Source organism: Macrobrachium rosenbergii, chromosome 2 (assembly GCF_040412425.1).
Source record: "Macrobrachium rosenbergii isolate ZJJX-2024 chromosome 2, ASM4041242v1, whole genome shotgun sequence".
Lineage (NCBI taxonomy): Eukaryota > Metazoa > Arthropoda > Malacostraca > Decapoda > Palaemonidae > Macrobrachium > Macrobrachium rosenbergii.
Genome location: NC_089742.1, coordinates 72,066,327 through 72,083,767, shown reverse-complemented (window position 1 = coordinate 72,083,767; position 17,441 = coordinate 72,066,327). Strand labels below are relative to the sequence as shown.

The following is a 17,441-nucleotide window of genomic DNA, read 5'->3' as shown; positions in this document are numbered from 1 at the left end:
TAAAATATGATTTCCATCAAAGGAGAGCTGTAGGAACTTCACTGTTTTATTTGTATCTTTCTGGCCAAGCCAATTGTTCCTGGTACATCTCAACAAATGTACTGAATTTCTGCCTTTATAATCAAAATATTGTTTCAAGTTAGTTTCATCCACCGTCAGTGCCACTGTTTTGTCATTGGGTAGTAATTTATTCTTAATGTACATCAGAAAATGATAATCATTTTGTTCTGATGCTTGGGTAAACTGTTTGGAGGCACACACCTGTTGGTAGAGTACCTCAGCAATATTAGGAATTTCTTATCTCTCAAGAGTCTATAACTTTGAGGGGAACAATTACAAAACAAAGAAGACAGTATTACCAGCTCTGATGAATAATCAAATTTATTCAGTCATTGACTGCAGCTGTTCAGAAATGAATTTCAGCACAGGCAAGTGTTTGACTGATCATCTAAAATTATTGAAAAATTGAAATCACTAATTTTATAACAGCAATGTTATTGCAGGTTTTAGAATTACACTCAGCAGTGTCAGCTCTCTGCAAGTTATTCAATATCTGCTCAATGATATTTGTATCATGAACCTCTGTAGGAGTCTTTAAATCTCCTAAGTGACGTACTTCAAAAACATGAACAAACGCATGTACTGTGCAGTTAGCCTTAACTGTAGGTAGGGTATTGTGTTGTACAGTATGCTATTTCATTAATCTGTACTCAACTGTTACATGTGGAAGAGGAAAGATGGTCTTTTAATATTTGTACGACACATGTATATGAGCATTAAAACATAGTAATGCCAAGAGATTAGGTTAGTTATTGACATCCCTTCTGTTTTGTACCTGTAACCCTAGAATACTAGGCCAGTCTAATTTTATTCACCTTGACCAATCTAGGTCCAATAAGGTTTGTCCCTTACCTTTGACTACTGGCAATGGTAACTTGCCTATTTCCTGATCACTATACTCCCACTTGTGATGAACTTATAACTTCTATGTCTGTGACATTTCCTAAGCTCTTGCTAAGTCCTGCAATGGGAGTTGTTTGACATCGGCTACACTGGGAGTTGTTTGATACAGGCTACACTGGGAGTTGTTTGACATAGGCTACACTGGGAGTTGTTTGACATAGGCTACGCTGGGAGTTGTTTGCCGTAGGCTACACCGGGAGTTGTTTGGACATAGGCTACGCTTGGAGTTCTGTGGCATAGGCCACACTGGGAGTTGTTTGATGTAGGCTTCACTGGGAGTTGTTTGACACAGGCTACACTGGGAGCTCTGTGACATAGAGTACATTGGGAGTTGTTCGACGTCGGCTACACTGGGAGTTGTTTGGCGTAGGCTACACTGGGAGTTGTGTGACGTAGGCTAGCCTATATTAGATTCTGTTAAGTCTAGTTTATATGAATTCCTACTAAAATTCAATCTGGGCCAAACCAGTCATTCTTTTTATTGTGCTTTACCTTGTTGCTCACAACACCTACCTAAATCCCTTTTTCAGGTTGGTTTCAGTGTGTGAATACAGACTCTATATTGCAGTCAAAAGTTATCCTGTGCGATGGAATGGAATATGAAATTTAGGCTTGAAGCCAAGTACTGGAATCCAAGGTATTATTTAGTGCTAGTTATCATAATGTTAACCAAGAGGCAAAAGTCAGATACTTGTTGCAGTGAACTTAGTGTTGAGTTTACCTACTTACCTTAGTAAGTTCGTCCAATAAAACACACAAGATATATCCTTGGCATGCTACTTCAATATGGCATGTAAGTTTTACGGCCCAATTAAAAAATAAAACAACGGAATCACGAGAAAACCTCGTACTCAAATGATGTACGGCAAGGAAGCTCGAGAGAGAAAGAATTGCTAACTTCGGACCACCAGGGTCAACATCATCACGTCATGACATCATATCCAACAGGCCTTGTCTCTCAGTGATCTTGGTTCCAGTATAAGAGTGTATGCCTTTGTGCAGTTTTTAATTTCATTTTCATTCATTCATCACCACACCAAATGATCTATTGGGTCCCAGTGTTAAGCCTCTGGCCTAGACCTGTCATTTCATCCAAATCCTTCGTGCCAGCCCTATGAGAACTGATAGTCAGCCCAGTGGTCTGGTTAAACTGTTTTAATAATAGTAATTGTTGCCAGTGGTACCCTAGCTCATTAACCTGGCATAAGGCTATGGAAGCATCCGGATGACTGGTTAGTCCTAGCTGAGTCAACAGCAGAATGGAGAAAGTTGGGTTTGGTTCTGTCCAGGAAGGCAACGTATCTAGGGATAGAGAGAGATAATTTGACAACAATGACTCATCCCTCTGCAAACAAGGTTTTAAGATTGCTTCCAGTGGTTCAGGAATTCAGTGGTAGCCAGTCTGCCACACAAGCAATAACAATATCTGTTGGGTTGCTTATCATCATTGAAGAAGCTTGTTCCCACAGCTGCTTTAGGAAATGTACCTGCAGTTGAGATTATTGAAGTTTCTGTGGGCTGTGGTTCTCCTAAGTTCACATCCTGTTTCACCGTAGGGAGAAATCTCTCTAGATTTCCAAAGATGTTAGGGCACAGTCATCTAAGGATGGGTACCCTCCATGTTCCTTGAACTCGCCCTCTTCACAGACATTTCAACACAGTTGGGAGCTCACATTCTTGTGTAACGAGTGACAGGAATTTGGTCAGTTGAGCTGAAAGCAGTGCATTAATTTCTTGAAACTAAAAGGCAGAGTTCCTGCCTTCAGGCATTTTTCTGATCGGTAGAAGGCAAGGATATTTGGGAAGACAACTCCTACACAGTGGCTTGCCTTAGGAACCAGGGAGGGATATCTGATCTTCGGTATCATCTTGTCATTGATCTTCTTGTGAGGAGAGGCCCACTGAGTTGCGATCTTCCCAAGGTTCTTGCTAAGAAGGTGGATCATCATCACAGACATTTTGAGCTAAGGGAAGCAAGTTTTCTGACTTCAAAGTGACTGTTGGACTCCAAAGCCTGCAAGGTTTCATGGCAGATGTGGTGCATGTCCTTAGTGAGTTTTTTCATATTGAATTTGAACCACCAGCTCCTGAAGTATTGCTTGTCTCGGCTGAAACCAGAGCCCTGGAGTCTGGATGCCATGCTTTTAGGATGGGGCAGTGTTACTCATACATTATATCTTTTCAGCATGATCAGGCAGGTTCTTGCAAAGCTCAGTACTTCCAGCAACACTAGAATGATACTGATTGCTCATGTAATTCCATCAGGTGTAACTTATACTCTATTTGTTGATGACATTTCTAATTCTTTTGCAAGAACAAGGATGGCATTGGCTAATGCCTTTTTCAGCTCTGGATTGATAATATAGTAAAATGGGATGAGGTAAATGGTTTTAGGTTGTCAGGTAATAAATTATTAACCATGCACTTTTACCATTTAAGAGGAGTTCGTCCTGATCCAGATCTGTTTATTAATCGGCAGAGAAGTCCATGTGTTGCTGAAACAAGGTTTCTTTGGTTGGTTTTTGATAGCAAGCTAACTGGGATTCCACATCTAAAATATATTAAGACAAAATACCTGAAAGCAATAATTGCCATGAAAATTCTATCCCATACATTATGGGGTGTTGACAGAACTCAGATGTTGGGAGTACAGGCAGTCCCCAGTTATCGGCGATCTGCTTTTACAGCGCTTGTCTAGCAACGATGATGACTGGATTTTGGTGCCGATATGCGCCGATCCCCACTTAACAGCAGTGCCAATCTCCGGTTATCGGCACTGATATTGAGCTATTGGCGCTGATAATTTCGGGGATTTTGGCGCTGTTTTTGCCGATTTTCGGTCATCGTCACGCTGTCGTGAACGGAACCCCGCCAATAACCGGGGACTGCCCGTATACAAATCTTTAGTCTTTTCAGAATTAACTTATGGTTGTGGAGTCTTCACCTCAATAAAGCCTGATAATCTTAAAATGCATAGTTCAGTTCTTCATGCAGGGGTAAGATTGGCTACAGGAGCATTTAAGTCATCTCCCACTGAGAGCATGCCTGTAGATGCTGGTATCTGTGGATCTACACTACAAACATCTGCTTGTTCAGAGCTAGTACAGATTTCAGAGGCTCCCTAAGCCCCTAACCAGTGTATGTATCAGAGATGAAAAAGCATTGGCAGTTTTATGGAAATCACCCCAGGCAATCCCAGCCATTTGCTTTCAAAGTAAAGTGTATTATCAGTCAATTAGACATCCCAAGGACAGAGACTTTACCATTTAGATATTTGGTTAGCACCCCCTAGAACCTTCCAGAGGCAAAAATTTTTTTAGATATTTTATATTGATGAAAGCAGAAATGCTCAGTGAAGCAATGTGATCAGTATTTTTAGGTCATTCCTCCTGACATAATAACTCCTTTGCAGTTTTCATAGATGGCTCAAAGTCATATGCTGGCATCAGCTTAGGAGCGGTCTTTTCTGATGTAGAAAGATTTAGCAACTACTAGTAATGATGGTGGTAAAACTCAGTCAGCTGATGATTTTTAGAATTGTACATTACCAGAATGCAATTGGTGCATGATCACAATGTATATATTTTATAATACTATATGATAATATGTAGTGGATAAAGCAAAACAATAGTTTCATTATAATGCCTTACCAAAACATTGTAAAAGCTTTAATCTCTTAAATTTCGACACGTCCGAGATATAATTTTTTCAAACTTTGTTTGGAACGCTGATATAATTGGCAGGAGACCCAGCCCCACCGGCACCTAATGCCTTGGGTGGTTAGTGGAAGGAGACTCACCCAGTAAACAGCTCCAGTTTCAATCTCCGACGTGTTGTGAACGCATCTCGCGTCCAGTCGGTTCAAACTGTTTGGATTTACTTCAGCTCTCGATGCGCTTCTTTCTGGCGTCTCTTTTTGGTGAAGTACTCAGTGTCTTGTTTGTTAACCTAGTTAGGTTAGCTCTTGAAATAGGTAGCTATGTCGGATTCCAGCTTCTCTGGGTCTAGAGTTTGCGCAGGGAATTTGTGCTCTTCTAAACTTGTTAAACTTAGGTACAACCGTCACTCTTTGTGTACGGCATGTAGGGGTCAGGAGTGTTCCCAGGAGAACACATGCAGTGAGTGTATTGAATGGGGTCAGGAGTTTTGGCACACGTACAATTCCCATCAGGTAAAGCTGGTTAAGGATAGGGATAGAAAGGCTTTTAAGCGTAAAGAAGCTAGGCTAACTTTTTCGCAGGTGGCATCAGCGTCATTCCCTTTACCGGCTGTTCCTTCCTCCTCCCCTCCTCCCTCCTCTACCGCTGCTCTTTCCCCTCCCCTCCTCCCTCCTCTACTGCTGCTCTTTCCCCTCCTCCTATCCCCCCCTCTTCTTCACCAGCTTCCCAGTATGTTTTCCCCAAAGCCAAGCCCAGCCTCGAGGCTGATAAATCAGAATTTGATCTTTTCAGAACTCAAATGGAAGCGCAAATAAACGTTTTCATGGATTCTGTCTTAAGTTTAGTGCGTTCGCGACGTAGTCTGGGTGTTAGTGTTGGTGATAACAGTGGTGTTGTTCGTGATCGTGTTTCAGGCGAGTCTGCTCGTTTTTCTGACAATTTTGAGCAAAGGCAGCTGTCCCGCTCGCCTTCTGAGGCTGACAGTCCGGCGCTGGCAAAAAGGTCAGAAATTCTTGCCCACGAGCAGTCTCGTCCTCTAAGGCACTGAAAAGCCTTAGTCCTTGTGTCGAAAGACGTAAGCTTGACTCCTCATCGAAGCATCGAAAAGCTTTGAAGAGTCACAAAAGTGAATGTCGCAAGGCTTCGAAGAGTCGTAGAAGTGCAAGTTCGTAGTGTTTCACCTCCGACTCGTCGCTCTTCTCGACATTGTCGACGTTGCAGGATCGTGTCCCCAGAATCTTCGTCAAGACATTCGACTTCGAAACGTCACTCCCTAAGGGTAAGTTCTTCAGATGAGAGTAGCAGCAGCTCATCTTCAGTCTCTTCATCTTCCAGCTCTTCAGATCCTCCCCCTCCTCGTCATCACAAGTGGGATCATGCCTCTCGACCCTTAAAGAGGCAATTTCTGATAATTCCTGCCTAGGGACCCTAAACTCTGTAAGAAAAGGACAGCTAGCCCTACACCTGGTTTCTCAGCATGGGATTCTGATCAAGAAGATGCCTTTCAGACGCTCCCTCCCAAGTCACCTAAGTCATTCAAGATGCCTAGCCCTCTCCAGAAGGATATACCTCAAGTTCCCGTGCCTCTGCCTCCTCCTCCTGCACAGGAAGTGTCTGCTCCTTTGGCTTCATTCTCCCCTTCCCAGGAATCTAGTCTGCTGGAAGAGAAGCTAGAAAAGATAGTCCGCAAAGTGCTTTGTATTCCTGGGGACCAAGAAGTTGTTCTTCCTCAACTCCTGGACGATCTTGGCACGGAACCGATTCTTTCTGGTGAAGAGGAAGGTCCCGTTGACTCAGTGCCTTCTCATTACACTTCTCTGCTCAACTTTCTGCTGCAGTCGCACCCTCAACATTTTCAGCCGACAGCCCCCTCTTCCCCGGATTCCACGTTGCTACTGGGAAAGCAGTGTTCTAACACTTCCCTTCCCAAATTGGTACTCTCCACCGCCTCCAAGAAAGCCTTGAAGGAGGTAGAGGCTTGGTTGGAAGCTAAGAGAGCCTCTGGTAAAGCGTCTTTTGCGTACCCTCCTTCAAAGCTGTCGAAAAGGAGGCAAAATTATTACAGCACAGGAACTTCTCCTTCACTAGGCTCTGCAATCTCAGCACAATGGGACTTTGGCTCCCTTGTGGACCCTTCAAGACACATTTCCTTCGAAGCTGCCAAGACTTTCTTTTCTGCCCTGGATGTAGACCACCTTTCCAAGAACCTCTACAAGCTCCTAGAGATTGTCAGTTTTCTTGATTGGTTGATGGGAGCTATTTTTAAACAAGTTGAGCAGGTTAATGTTGCAGAAGACATCTTGGGGAGAATCACGGGATTCCTTACCTGCACCGTCATTGCTATCCATGATGCGGCAGGCGAACTTTCCTCCCTCTTTGTCATGACCACTCTGAAGAAGAGGGAGACTTGGTGCTCTTTCTTATCTAAGGCCGTGACTTCTTCGCAAAAGGCCACCTTGATGTTCACACCTTTTGACAAGGAAGGCCTTTTCCCAGAATCGATAGTGAAAGACATCCTTTCAGCTATGGATAAGAAGACGACGTCGCACATCCTGTCTATGTCTTCCGCCAAACCCAGGCCTGCTCCCGCTCCTTCGACCAAGATGGTGTCTCCTCTTACCAGACATCCGTTTTGTAACGCCAGACCCAAACCTTACTCAAGGCCCCGCTCCAACTCCAGAGGTCACAAGTTCTCCTCTAAACCCCAAGGTCGTCCTGCCAGTAAGTAGGAACCCTGTCCTCCATGCGCCGGTGGGGGCCAGACTCAGTCTCTTTTGGGAGGAATGGCGAGACAGAGGTGCAGATCAGTGGGTGATTCAAGTGCTCCAGCTAGGCTACCGCCTTCCGATCGACCAACCTCCTCCTCCTCTCCACTTCTCCCATTTCTTTGACAGCATACTCAAGAGGCTCAGTCAAGTTTTTGGCCCTAGAGACATAAGTCCAGTCTCTCTTAAGGAAAACAGTCATCGAAGAAGTACAGGACGTGTCAACCCCAGGATTCTACAATTGCCTGTTTGTAGTCCCCAAGTCATCAGGGGGTTGGAGGCCAGTTTTCGATGTAAGCACTCTCAATCTGTACTTAGTGAAAACCAAGTTTTCCATGGAAACGAACTGCTCCGTCCTTCAGGCTCTAACTCGAGGGGATTGGATGGTGACCCTCGACATGGAAGATGCCTACTTCCACATCCCAGTACATCAAGACTCCAGGAGGTATCTTCGGTTCGTTTTCAAGGACAAAGTTTACCAGTTCCGGGCTCTCTGCTTCGGCCTATCGACAGCCCCGCAGGTATTCACCAGGGTTCTCGCCCCGATAGGTCATTGGCTCCACCTGGAGGGAGTTCGGATCTCCTTGTACCTCGACGACTGGCTACTCCATTCATCGTCAAGGGACCGCTGCATGGAGGACCTTCACAGAACCCTAAGGTTAGCTCGAGCCTTAGGGATTCTGGTAAACACGGAAAAGTCAAGCTTAATTCCTTTGCAGAGGATTCTTTATTTGGGGATGACTCTGGACAGTCTAGCTTTTTGGGCTTTTCTGTCCCCCAAAAGGGTTTCCTCCTGCCTTCTTACGGTGGAGAAGTTTCTCCTCCTAGACAGTTGCTCCGCCCATCAGTGGATGGCTCTCCTGGGAACTCTGTCGTCAGTGGAGCAATTTGTCAAGTTAGGTCGTCTACACATGAAACCCTTGCAGTTTTTCCTGAAGAGTTCTTGGGACAGAAGAACTCACCTGGACTCCACGATCTTCAACATTCCCCCTGACGTCAAGAGACATCATCTTTGGTGGAAATCACCGGAAAGACTTTCGGAGGGTCTAGATCTCCTCCCAAGACAACCATCTCTGCAGATGTTCTCAGACGCATCCAATGTTGGCTGGGGAGCACATCTAGGCAACTTCAGGACGTCAGCAGTTTGGTCAACCGAACGGAAGAAGCTCCACATTAACGCCAAGGAACTATTTGCCATTCACCTCGCTCTCCAGGATTTTTTGGCCCACATCTCAGGCCAAGCAGTTGCTGTTCACGCCGACAACTCTACAACTCTAGCTTATATTCGGAAACAGGGAGGTACCCATTCCTTCTCCCTGTTTGAAACTGCGAGGGACCTTCTTCTGTGGGCGGACAGCAACAGGGTGGCTCTGTTCCCTCAGTTTGTGCAAGGAAAATTGAACGTTCTTGCGGACCAACTCAGCCGTCGGAACCAGATTCTTCCTAAGGAGTGGACCCTGCACCCACAAGTGTACCTAGATCTGTGGAAATTGTGGGGCACTACCATGATAGACCTCTTCGCTACCTCCAAGAACCATCATCTCCCAGTGTTCTGCTCGCCAATTCCAGACCCTCTGACTCACTTGGTAGACGCCATGCTCCTAGACTGGACGAAACTGTTTGCTTATGCCTTTCCTCCTTTCGGGCTCATCAGGCAAGTGATAAACAAAATGAAATTACATCAGAACGTCGAACTAATCCTTATTGCCCCGTACTGGCCAAGGAAGGAGTGGTTCCCGGACCTTCTAGATCTCCTGATAGACTTCCCAAGGCTTCAACCTCAAAGGAAGTCTCTTCTCAGACAACCCCACCTAATGAAGTTCCACCAGGGATTGTCCACTCTCACTCTGACAGGCTTCAGACTGTCAGGAAGCTCATCAGAGTGAGAGGTTTTTCAAGCAAGGCTGCAGAGGCTATTGCGAGGTGCAGAAGGGACTCCTCTAGCAAATTATACCAGTCCAAGTGGACAGTCTTCAGGAACTGGTGTAGAAAAAATAGCATCTCCTCTTCTTCAACATCTATAACTCGCCAATTTTTTCATTTGCTTAAGAGATTCAAGAAAGTTGATGCCATCTACCATCAGAGGTTACAGAGCCATGCTATCCTCTGTCTTCTCCCATAGAGGGTTAGACCTGTCGAATAACCGAGACTTGTCAGATCTCCTCAAGTCTTTAGACACAGCTAAGACTCCAAAACCTTCCCTTGCCTGGAATCTGGATGTAGTTTTGAGATGGTTGATGTCTCCAAGGTATGAACCTTTAAAAGAACTTTCTCTTAGAGACCACACAAAGAAAGCCCTTTTTCTGGTTACCTTAGCAACGGCAAAGAGAGTTAGTGAAATACATACCATTAACAAGAAAGTGGGTTTTTCACAAGGTAATGTTGTTTGTTCTTTCACCTTGAATTTTTTGGCCAAGAATGAGTCTCCTTCCAATCCTTGGCCTCAATCCTTTACTGTTCAAAACCTCTCCGAAGTGGCTGGCCCTCAAGAATTAGAGGCTTTTTTGTGCCTTGTTAGAGCTATCAAGGCTTACTTAGCCAGAACTGCCAACATCAGAGGAGATTCCTCTAACCTCTGGTGTTCAGTGAAAGACCCAACCAGACCTTTATCCAAAAATGCCCTTGCTTTCTTCGTCAAGGAACTCATTCTAGAGGCACACAGACACATCAATGAAGAGGATGCACGCCTAGTCAAGTCTCACATTCATGAAGTGCGTTCAATAGCAACTTCAGTGGCTTTCCGTCATAAGTTACTTTCGCAGATCACACAGACCACCCTCTGGAGATCGAAATCAGTGTTTGTGCCTCACTACCTTAGGGAGGTCGAAGTTGCGTACCAGGACCTGTTTGCGTTAGGTCTCGTATCTATAGCTGGCTTGGTTATAGGGGGAACACACTAGGGGGTAGGTTCTTTATCTTAGCTTCTCCTTGTGAGTTTATGGTTGCTGAGTTAAAGGGAAGCTGGGGGTGTTCAGTTTACCTGGAGTACCCTCCAATCTAGTTTTAGCTATAGGGTATAGAGAAGGGGGATGTTTTGTTTTTAACTAGTTTTAGGTTAGGCGGTGAGGCCCGTTTTCAGTCTGGTTGCTTTCCAATTGCTCAGGGCAAGAGCAAAGGAAAGTCATACCCCTTGTCTTAGTTAGCGGTGTACATCCCTGACTACTAGCAGTGTTATGGAGCAGAGTAGCTAGCAGTGCTTACGCCCAATGCCTCTGCAGGTAGTGGAGCTTCAACCAGCAGCAGTACCTCCCTGCAAAAGCCCATCTACCAGGTAAGGAGACACCTGCCTTTTTATTGGTAGGGATCCATATGATGCCTATGTGTAGAGTTTTTCCCTTTTTTATGATGTGTATTCTTTCGATAACTGATACCTCATCCCCTGCCCTTCCACCTTAAATGTGGAATCAGCTTTTACAGTGTTTTGGTAAGGCATTATAATGAAAATGACATTTTTATGATGAAGTTTCATTATACTTACCAAACCACTGTAACAAAACCTCCTCCTCCCGCAGGGGAGGCGTTATCTCAAGCTATCACTTATTATGTATGCCGAGATTGAAACTGGAGCTGTTTACTGGGTGAGTCTCTTTCCACTCCCCCCCACCGGCATCTGTTGGGGCTGGGTCTCCCGCCGATTATATCAGCGTCCCAAACAAAGTTTGAAAAAATATATCTCGGGGACGTGTCGAAATTTAAGAGATTAAAGCTTTTACAGGGTTTGGTAAGTATAATGAAACTTCATTTTATCATAAAAATGTCATTTTTAGCAGAATTAGCAATATTTTATTTACAGCTGTATTATTTGACTTGCAAATGAGTACTATTGGTGTGACAGCACAACTGGGGCCAACATTTCATACACACAGGGAGTCTGTGACTGTGGACATTTTATCAGGCAGTGAAACACAGAAGAATGTTACAATCACATTGAAAAAATTCACATGAAGTGTTTCTATACCTTCCTTTAACAGTGATTTCTTATTCTGTAACAAACAGCGGAATTAAATTTTTTTCAACCACGGGCCTTAGAATTTCAGAGCACACTCTTCAACACTGAAACAAAATTGCCTTGATAAAATTTATATGCAAACTATTTTTATAGATTTAACAATTTGCAGTAGTGTGTTTGTTCTGAAATATCAACCAGACATCCCAGAATTTAACATGTGGTTGCCAGATAAACAAGGGGTGATATTTTCACTTATGAAAGATCTTATCCCTTAAACGCCGAGCCTCTATTTACAAAAGTGTCTGCCGTATGCCGGCGTGGTTTGAGAGTTACCGCCGAAGCGGAAAGAAAGTTTTTTTAAAGAAATCATAGCACGCTTAGTTTTTAAGATTGATTTCATTTTTGGCTCCCTTTTTTGTCATTGCCTGAAGTTTAGTATGCAACCATCAGAAATGAAAAAAAATATCATATATAAATATTGGAATATATGACCGTGCGAAAAAAAATTTCATATATAATTGTATACAAATCGTGTTGTGAGCAAAACGGTTAAAGCTAATGAGTTTTTTTTTTTTTTCGTTGTATTGTACACTAAATTGTGATGATTTTGGTATATAACAAATTGCAAAACGATCTAAGCAACACAGAGAAAATATTATCACAAAATGATGCATGAATTCGTAACGCGCGGATGTAAAAACAAGTTTTTTTCTAAAATTCACCATAAATCAAAATATTGTGCTAGAGACTTCCTGTTTGTTGCAAAAAGAAGGTAATTGATTGAACATTACTAGACTGTATGTGTTTTAGCTTACAATTGCAGTTTTCGACCATTTTGGTCGAGTTAAAGTTGACCGAAGGAAGTCGAATTTTTTCTATTTATCGCGATTTATATGAAAATATTTCAAAACTGATAAAAGCTACAACCATGAGTTATTTTTTGTTGTATTCTACAAGATATTGCGCACATTTTCATGTATAACACTTTATGTAAGGCCTAAAATAAAATGGTGCAAAAAATATGACAAGGTGACGAAAGAAATTCTGAGATCTTCAGCAGAGTTAGCGCGCGTGGATGTAAGGAAAAAGTTTTTTTCAAAAATTCACCATAAATCGAAATATTGTGCTAGAGACTTCCTGTTTGTTGCAAAATGAAGGTAAATGATTGAATGTTACTAGAATGTAAGAGTTTTAGCTTGCAATTGCATTTTTCAACCATTTCGGTAGAGTCAAAGTTGACTGTAGGTTGAAATTTTGGCACTTATTGTGATTTATATGAAAATATTTCAAAACTGATAAAAGCTACAACCATGAGTTATTTTTTGTTGTATTCTACATGAAATTGCACACATTTTCATGTATAACACTTTATGTAACACCTAATATAAAATGGTGCAAACATTACGACAAAGTGACTAAAGAATTTCTGAGATTTTCGGCAGAGTTACCGCGCGCGGATGTAAGGAAAAAGGTTTTTTTTTTTAAATTCACCATAAATTGAAATATTGTACTAGAGACTTCCTGTTTGTTACAAAATGAAGGTAAATGATTGAATGTTTCTAGAATGTAAGAGTTTTAGCTTACAATTGCATTTTTCAACCATTTCGGTCGAGTTAAAGTTGACTGAAGGTTGAAATTTTGGCACTTATCGTGATTTATATGAAAATATTTCAAAACTGATAAAAGCTACAACCATGAGTTATTTTTTGTTGTATTCTACATGAAATTGCACACATTTTCATGTATAACACTTTATGTAACACCTAATATAAAATGGTGCAAACATTACGACAAAGTGACTAAAGTATTTCTGAGATTCTCAGCCGAGTTACCGCGCGCGGATGTAAGGAAAAAGTTTTTTTTTTTAAATTCACCATAAATTGAAATATTGTACTAGAGACTTCGTGTTTGTTGCAAAATGAAGGTAAATGATTGAATGTTTCTAGAATGTAAGAGTTTTAGCTTACAATTGCATTTTTCTACCATTTCGGTCGAGTTAAAGTTGACTGAAGGTTGAAATTTTGGCACTTATTGTGATTTATATGAAAATATTTCAAAACTGATAAAAGCTACAACCATGAGTTATTTTTTGTTGTATTCTACATGAAATTGCACACATTTTCATGTATAAAACCTTATGTAATGCCCAATAGAAAATGGTGCAAAAATTACGACAAAGTGACTAAAGAAATTCTGAGATTTTCAGCAGAGTTAGCGTGCGCGGAGGTAAGGAAAAGGTTTTTTTCAAAAATTCACCATAAATCGAAATATTGTGCTAGACACTTCCTGTTTGTTGCAAAATGAAGGTAAATGATTGAATATCACTAGAATGTTAGGTTTTGCTTACCAAAAATACCCAAAAAATATATATATATATATATATATATATATATATATATATATATATATATATATATATATATATATATATATATATATATACATATATATATATATACATTCATACATACTCACACACACACACATATATATAATATATATATATTTTTATTTTAGTATACGAATGCATAACTAAAAGGAATGCAGGGAAAATTTTTTTTTTTTTGCTTGAAACAAAATAATATACAAAACACCAATAAATACAGATTTATAAAAACTTGTAATAAATATAAAATTAAATATAAAATCAATGCAGAATACTCATATACAAAACACCAATAAATACAGATTTATAATCCTGACTAAAATCAATGCAGAATACTCACTTTCTATTCTTGTTTTCTCCCTCCTCCATTGAAGAGTCTTGCATTTTTTCCCTCGACATGATGAGGTACAGGTGGAGGGAGACACGTGCCCTTACTGCAGATGGGCCGCCCTTCGGCGGTCCACTGCGCCCTCCAGTGTCCCTCGGGTAGGCGCACTCCAATATATGACCGCAGTGTGGTATTTGTGGTCACACTCCCCGATCCTGCAAAGTGCTACCTTGCAGGTGCGACAGATGAACTGGGTCTCTCTTCTTCTGCCATTCATATGGCACACCCGGCACCGTTTCTGCTTACGCCCTTCTAGGGGCTCCAGTGTATGATCCCCTCCCTGCAGCCGACACACAGGGTCCACTACCGACGGGACATTGGTATGTGAGGGAGGGCGGCAGCAGGGACAGGGACAGCAGGGGCGGTGGCATCAGGGGAGGCGTCAGCAGGAGCAGGACGACCGAGGTTGGCCCTCCTAGTGACATCTGCCCTATCCTCTCGGGGCAGATCTGGAGCTCGGGGCAGGGGGTCGGTGTTGGAAGGCCACTCCTCAGGATTAAAGTTTATGAGGGCATTCCCGGCCACCTCGAGAAACTGGATGTGGGACAACCTCCGGGTGTTTGAATTGTACCCACAATAGAGGATGTAGGCATTCTGGAGGGCCAACTGAAGGAGGTATATGAGGAGCTTCTGTGTCAACCTCCTGGTTCTCCTGGCGAAGGGATAATACTGGATGAGTTGATCAAAGAGATCAACTCCTCGCGTATGCCTATTGTAGTGCCCCATGACAGTAGGCCGTTGGACACGAAACTCCTCATACGTAACTCGGCCCTGCCGACGTGTCTTCTTCCGCTGAACGATCTCTTCTTGGATGGGCTCATGACTGGTCGTAATCATGGGCATGAGTCGGACCCCCTTCCAACAGATGACGAAGACATCTCCCATCCGCCGCCACTCTGTCTCTCCTCTTGCCAGATGTTGCGGGTGGCTAGCGAACCTCTTGAGGACATTCGGGACCCCACGCACCAACCAAAGGGTACCACTGACTTGTACACCTGCTTCATACAGTTCCTGGGCCAGGGATACCGAGTTATAATAATTATCCATAAACAGGTGGTATCCCTGGTTACGGAAACGATCCACAAGACCGAAGACTGTCACGCAGCATGGAGAAGACCCCAGAATATACAGAGAAGTCAACGACATATCCAGTGTTGGATTCCGTAATAAGAAATAACATCACACTATATTTCTTAGGCTTCTTGGGTTGTACACTTTTTTGCTTAGACGCCCTTTGTATGGCATCATCCCCTCATCCAAAGAAAGGTTCTTGGAAGGAACCACGAGAAACTGGCACCGTTCACGAATGTACTCCAACACTGGGTTATTCCGGGGTATGGCCCTTCGGTTGAAGGCGTTGAAATACCTGTCCAACGCCAGGAAACTATCAAGGGGCATGATGCCAGGCACATTGGGCGTACTTAAAAAAAAAATTCAGCCTCCAATGTTGCCTGACGTCGGCAGCAGGCATCATTCCAAAAAAAATGTGGAGCCCCAAAAAATGCGCCATGTCCGTGAGGTTGCAGCCCCGCCATTGATACGACAGCGTCGTCTGCAGTTCCTCACGGCAGTACCGAGCGTAATCCACCATCTCTGCAAAGCGGTATACCAGCAATTCCCGCGTAAGGAAGAGCTGAATGAACCCCAGTGCAGTGAGAGGCACAGGGACGGTCAGTCCAGGTGCTGCCGTGAATGGGTACATGTTAGGTGGGGTGGGGTCCTCCAACCACCCCTCATCACTTTCAGACAAACGGCCTTCTCCTAGGCTGCCGCGACGTTGCAACCTTCTACAGGCATGTGCGTGGGCATGACTTGCCCCTCCCCCCACTGGCCCATCTCCCTCACTTTCACCATCACTTTCTGTCTTGTCCCCACCAGCCACAATCGGTGCCTCCTCCTTCTCCTCCTCAGACTCTCACTCTTAAGCACTGAAACCACTGAACTCGAGTTCACTTTCATGCTCTGGCTCTCGTACGGACATTGGGGGCAAATACTCTTCATCACTGACATCTGGCGTGATGTCCTCGTCACTAGATGACCAACTGCCATCAAAATGAGGACTTTCCACCTGCTCTCGATCGAGCTCCAACAAGTACTCGTCAATGTCCTTTTGTTGGAGGCCTCCCAAATGTTTACGAATGCCTTTCAGGACACCCTGATGTTTCCTAGGGGTTGTAAAAGGCACAGGGTACGGCCCTTGGTCCCTTTCGGCCACACGTGGCTGTACAACACGGCATTGAAAAGCTGGGTCACCTTTGGTGCTTGGTCCCTCTCCAGCATCCAAATCTAAAACGCGCCTCACACGCTCACTACCGACAGGCAATACGTGCCTTTCATAGTCCTGACGATGTTGGGACATCTCTGCAAACGTCCTATTGCGTCACAAACACGCTAACACTTGCACAAGTTTGGCAAAACACGAATGCATCGAGAAATCGCTCTCTGACGATGCATCGCTGATGCTTTGTAGTGTGAGAAGAAAGAAATTCGCGCATGCGCAGCTAGGTCACGCTTGTAAACAAAACAACAGCGTGATCCGTGAACTCCCAGCATCCCTCAAGGCACGTGATATAAAATTTTCAGCAAACTAGGCCTATAAGTATTTTTTCGTGAATATTAAAAATACTTTTTGTAGTCAACGTATTTTACGTCCACTCGGCACCCGACAGACAATTTTTGTCGACGTAAAATACATCCAGTCGGCGTTAAAGGGTTATAAGCACAAATTAAACAGTGTACATTAGGAACATTGCATTAAGCAAATATGTTGTACACCAAGGTAGAACTTTTAACACATGAGAAAAGATAATCACACATACTTTATTTGCAAAACCTAAAACACAATATTAACCCTTTTGCTTACTGATGACAGATATAAATGTCATCCAAATTTAAGTCCTTTGCTTACTGATGACATATGCAAATGTCCAAAAAAAAAAAAAAATTGCACAAACCAGCAGACAAGATGAGGATTATTTTCAGTGAGTGCTCCTAATATTTTTTTTAATGTGTAACATTTATGTTTATCTGTTTTGCAAAGTTTTAGGTTTTTACTTTTTAAGTATGTTATTTATCTTTTTTTTCTGCAAGGGACTGAAAGAGAGAAAGAGAGAGAATACTTTTCATACATATGTAACAGGTATATTTATTTGTTTTACATAGTTTGAGATTTTTATTCTATAATTATATTTCTTATCTTTCTTCTGCCAGTGTGTGCATGAGAGAGAGAGAGAGTTTTTATGCATATGTAAAATGTATGTTTATTTGTTTTGTGTTGTTTTAGAGTTTTATTCTATAAGTACCTGTACACCATTTACCTTTATCTGAGAGA

At 42.9% G+C, this 17,441-nt stretch overlaps 1 protein-coding gene across 1 annotated transcript in view; it reads left to right on the top strand.

Moving 5' to 3' along the window:
* The window catches only part of LOC136848450 (uncharacterized), a 370,363-nt gene that overhangs the window by 142,316 nt on the left and 210,606 nt on the right, over positions 1–17,441 (top strand).